Raw genomic sequence first — 5,687 nt, 5'->3', positions numbered from 1 at the left:
AGCACGGACCTTCTCTGGACCCATATAAAAACCTGAAGATGAGAGTAGGTAACCCAGGAATTGCACTTCCTGGACTGCAAATACACATTTCTCCATCTTAGCATACAATTTATCCTCTCTTAGGATCTGTAACACCTGTCTCACGTGATCCTGATGAGTCTCCATATCTGGAGAATAAATGAGTATGTCATCCAGATACACAACAACAAACCTCCCCACCAGATGATGAAAGATATCATTAACAAAATGCTGGAAAACCGCGGGAGCATTCGTTAACCCAAACGGCATGACCAGACTATCAAAATGACCCTCTGAGGTATTAGAAGTCGTCTTCCATTCATCCCCTTCCTTGATCCTGATCAGATTATATGCCCCCCTAAAGTCCAACTTGGAGAACACTTTGGCACCAACAATCTGATTAAACAAGTCAGGAATCAAAGGAAGGGGGTATTAATCACGTACCCTAATCTGATTGAGCTCACAGAAGTCTAGGCATGGCCTAAGAGTTCCGTCTTTCTACTTTACAAAGAAGAACCCTGCCGCCACTGGGGACTTGAAAGGTCTAATACGTCCCTTAGCCAAACTCTCGGCAATATACTCACGCATGGCCGCTCTTTCAGGTTCAGAGAGGTTATATAACCTAGATTTGGGCAACTTCGCTCTGGGGATAAAATTGATAGAACAATCATATTCCCATGTGGGGGTAACCCCTGGCAACCACTCTAAGAAAATACATCAGAAAAATCAGAAATGAAAGAGGGAATAGCATTAGTGGTCAAGACAGAAAGAAATGTATTAAGACAGTTGTCCATGCAATAATCAATCCAATCGAGAATCTGTCTCGCTTGCCATTCAATGGTAGGATTATGTTTGCTTAACCAAGTTAAATCCAAAACCAACGGAGCAGGCAAATCCTCCAGCACAAAACAGGAAATGGATTCCTGATGAAAATCCTGCACCATCTGTGACAAACGTTTCTGAGTAAGTGGTGCGGAGTCTATTGCAAACACCAAAATATTTTTCTTCTCTATTTTTTTGCATACGGACGGACTGACCATCAACTAGGATAATCCCTGCCCTACTGTCAATAAACACCTCAATTCCCACAGTTTTGGACTCCAGTGCCACCTCGGCAGACAGGAGAAATCGGGTACTACCAGTAAATTACAAAAGTAAGTTCTCTGACTCCCCACCCACACCACCATGAGTAAGATGGGACTTAAACATTTTTTTCTTGTTTTCACCTTGGCGCAGAACGTAAGGACAAACATTAACAAAATGTCCCCTTTTACCACAGAAAAAACATACTCCCTTCTTATGACTAAAACTCTTGCAAGCAGACCCAGGGGTAGCTCCCGCTAATTGCATAGGTTCATCACCAGGCATAAATTCAGGAGTCTCTCCTCCCAAGGTGTCAGAGGAAGCAGCCACGTCATATGATAGTTCGTCCTGAGAGTGACGGACCTTGGATCACTCTCCCAGGCATCTATCCATATGTACAGCAAGGGACATAGCCGCTTCCAGTGACTCAGGATTTTCGTGAAAGGCCAAGACGTCCTTTAGCCTTTCGGATAATCCCTGACAGAATTGGCTACGGAGAGCTGAATCATTCCACACCGTATCCGTAGCCCATCTCTTAAATTCAAAGCAATATATCTTGGCAGAGCGTTCTCACTTCCGTAAAGCCCGTAACTTGGTCTCAGCCAGGGAGATCCGATCCGGGTCATCGTAGATAAGACCTAGAGCTCTGAAAAATTTATTTACCGACCAGAGGGACTGTGATCCGGTCACTGAGCGTCCCCTTTAAGCAACAAAATAATAATACCAACTCTTTGACTCTCATCCCCAGATAAGAGCAGGCGTAACTTAAAGTACCACTTACATGACTCTCTGAACCGAATCAAGTTGTCACTTACCCCCGAAAACCTGTCCGGAAAAGCAACCTTAGGTTCAGGACAGGCCTGGTAAGTACTACTGACACCAGCACACAGGAGAGGGGGGGGGGCAACAGGGGTAAATTACCCCCCAACCCCCCCCCCTTACCCCCGACAATATAGTGAGAATCAGGGCGGAGAGCTAATCGGGGGAGATGAGCGCTTCCATTGTGGAAGCGCTCATCTCCATAGTCATCTGTATCACCGTCCTCAGGACAGAGATACAGATGGAAGTGCTGCGGCGGGATAGGGGAGGGAGAGGAGTCTCCCTTCGTTGTTTCTCTGATAGCCTGCGGGCCTTGTGCCGGCAGCCTATCAGAGGCCGGTGCAGGCGGGGGGGGGGGGTGACTTAGAGAATTGGGCCATATTCATTGAGGCTTGGGCCGCGGATCTTTTTCGACCCCAGCAACGTCCCTGACCTCCACCCATTCCACTAGGCCCCGCCCACGGACGCATTTCAACAGCAGCAGCAGAAAGTGACGTCATGTTCTAGGTGGTTGATAGACCGGCAGGTTTAGCGGCAAAACCCTGCCAAGCTAAACCTGTCTGCAAAGATCGGCCATGATGAGAAGGTCAAAATAGCATATCTGTGTTATGTCATAGTGTGCTGGGAAAGCTGTTACTGGAAATGCAGTGGTAGATTAAAAGGAAAATATTACTGATAGCAGCCAAAGGCTGTGTATGATACTGCCGGTTGAGCTACTGTATCTAAGCTTATTATGTGTAATACTGCCTGCTGAACCACATATCTACAGGGAGTGCAGAATTATTAGGCAAGTTGTATTTTTGAGGATTAATTTTATTATTGAACAACAACCATGTTCTCAATGAACCCAAAAAACTCATTAATATCAAAGCTGAATATTTTTGGAAGTAGTTTTTAGTTTGTTTTTAGTTTTAGCTATTTTAGGGGGATATCTGTGTGTGCAGGTGACTATTACTGTGCATAATTATTAGGCAACTTAACAAAAAACAAATATATACCCATTTCAATTATTTATTTTTACCAGTGAAACCAATATAACATCTCAACATTCACAAATATACATTTGTGACATTCAAAAACAAAACAAAAACAAATCAGTGACCAATATAGCCACCTTTCTTTGCAAGGACACTCAAAAGCCTGCCATCCATGGATTCTGTCAGTGTTTTGATCTGTTCACCATCAACATTGCGTGCAGCAGCAACCACAGCCTCCCAGACACTGTTCAGAGAGGTGTACTGTTTTCCCTCCTTGTAAATCTCACATTTGATGATGGACCACAGGTTCTCAATGGGGTTCAGATCAGGTGAACAAGGAGGCCATGTCATTAGATTTTCTTCTTTTATACCCTTTCTTGCCAGCCACGCTGTGGAGTACTTGGACGCGTGTGATGGAGCATTGTCCTGCATGAAAAAAATGTTTTTCTTGAAGGATGCAGACTTATTCCTGTACCACTGCTTGAAGAAGGTGTCTTCCAGAAACTGGCAGTAGGACTGGGAGTTGAGCTTGACTCCATCCTCAAACCGAAAAGGCCCCACAAGCTCATCTTTGATGATACCAGCCCAAACCAGTACTCCACCTCCACCTTGCTGGCGTCTGAGTCGGACTGGCGCTCTCTGCCCTTTACCAATCCAGCCACGGGCCCATCCATCTGGCCCATCAAGACTCACTCTCATTTCATCAGTCCATAAAACCTTAGAAAAATCAGTCTTGAGATATTTCTTGGCCCAGTCTTGACGTTTCAGCTTGTGTGTCTTGTTCAGTGGTGGTCGTCTTTCAGCCTTTCTTACCTTGGCCATGTCTCTGAGTATTGCACACCTTGTGCGGTTGGGCACTCCAGTGAGGTTGCAGCTCTGAAATATGGCCAAACTGGTGGCAAGTGGCATCTTGGCAGCTGCACGCTTGACTTTTCTCAGTTCATGGGCAGTTATTCTGCGCTTTGGTTTCTCCACACGCTTCTGGCGACCCTGTTGACTATTTTGAATGAAACGCTTGATTGTTCGATGATCACGCTTCAGAAGCTTTGCAATTTTAAGAGTGCTGCATCCCTCTGCAAGATATCTCACTATTTTTGACTTTTCTGAGCCCGTCAAGTCCTTCTTTTGACCCATTTTGCCAAAGGAAAGGAAATTGCCTAATAATTATGCACACCTGATATAGGGTGTTGATGTCATTAGACCACACCCCTTCTCATTACAGAGATGCACATCACCTAATATGCTTAATTGGTAGTAGGCTTTCGAGCCTATACAGCTTGGAGTAAGACAACATGCATAAAGAGGATGATGTGGTCAAAATACTCATTTGCCTAATAATTCTGCACTCCCTGTAAGCTTACCATGTGTAAGGGCTCATGCACATGGCTGTGCCTGTATTGTGGCACGCAATAACAGCGTTTCAGCAATATACGGGCACCAGATGTGTGCCCACTGTATGATGGATGCAGAGGAAGTGCCCCTCCCGAGACCAGGCTCTGGATCCACCACTGCACCATCAGCCTATGATCCCTGAATCTGTGTGCGGAGGTCAGCTACCTCCAAAGACAGACCTTGCAATTATTCAGCCAGTGCAGCGATAGGATCCATAGCCTCACTGACACAAACAAAAATCAATGACGGCTTGCGGAGGTTGATAATGTCACGGCGCAGTGTGGGAAATACACTCCACACCGAACACAGAAGGGAAGAGAAAAGGTACTAGGCCTGGAAACTAGGGATGGAGGATGGTCACCACCTAGTGAGTCCCTACGCCGAGTCCTGCAGGCTATCAGTATGAACAGACCTGGCTGGTAGGAATGTTCATACGCACAAACCTATGCCCTATCTCACCCTAACAGGGCCCTGCAGATAGTGTTAGGACACGGATGGCCTATTCCTTCTCAGATGAAGGAATAGGAGACCCCGTCAGGCCTAATACCAGAAGGAAGGGGAAAACAACAAACAAGGAAGAAAAGACACTTAACTTCTGAAAGAATGCAGACAAGCAGGAACTCCAAGGAAAACCAACACCAGAGCTTCCACAGACAAGAAGCTATCAACCGCATAGCATGATGGGTGAGACCAGACTAAATAGAGGAGGAATGACCACTTAAGCTACAACTGAGACCAGAGGTGTGGTCATCTCCAGTAACAACACTGAAAGTGAAACTAAAGAGGCTGTCAATCACATGCAGCCAGTCTTCTCGATCTTATAGTCCCTGTCTCAGGCAGGACCGTGACACCTATTGCCTGCCAGACTTCGCCTCTGCCTCATCCTTCCGTCCTGCACTATTGCTCCTGGTAATGACTCAGCCTGCTGACAATGCCTGTACCTCTGGTACTTTTCTCAGGTACCTCCTGGTCCGCCTGGACCAGCTGGCTCGTGTGCCTATCCTCTTCAAGTGGTAGTGACCTGGTGTTCCCCTCCATCAGGGGTACTGTGAAGATCGAAGGGTTCACTTAGACAACGCCCTTAGAGGCGGTAGGACACGTGGCACAGTGGGTTCACACCCGCTGGTTCGTAACAGCGAGAAACAAAAAAGAAATAAATTAATGGAAAGCCAAGTGACAAAACTTTATAGCTTAATAACACTAAGTATAAATTCAAAGCTTTAGCCATTTACTTCCTCCTCTCTGTGGACTCTACCCTTCAAATACGCTTTAATTGTTCTGATACATTTTTCCTCTAGTAAACTTTAACTTTGGTCATTAAGAAGCACTGATCATATTTAGTCTTTGGCACTGATCGTATTTAGTCTTCAGCACTCACAGGTTACTCCGTTCTCAAAC

Source organism: Bufo gargarizans, chromosome 4, assembly GCF_014858855.1.
Source record: "Bufo gargarizans isolate SCDJY-AF-19 chromosome 4, ASM1485885v1, whole genome shotgun sequence".
Classification (NCBI taxonomy): Eukaryota; Metazoa; Chordata; class Amphibia; order Anura; family Bufonidae; genus Bufo; species Bufo gargarizans.
This window is presented reverse-complemented; position numbering follows the sequence as displayed.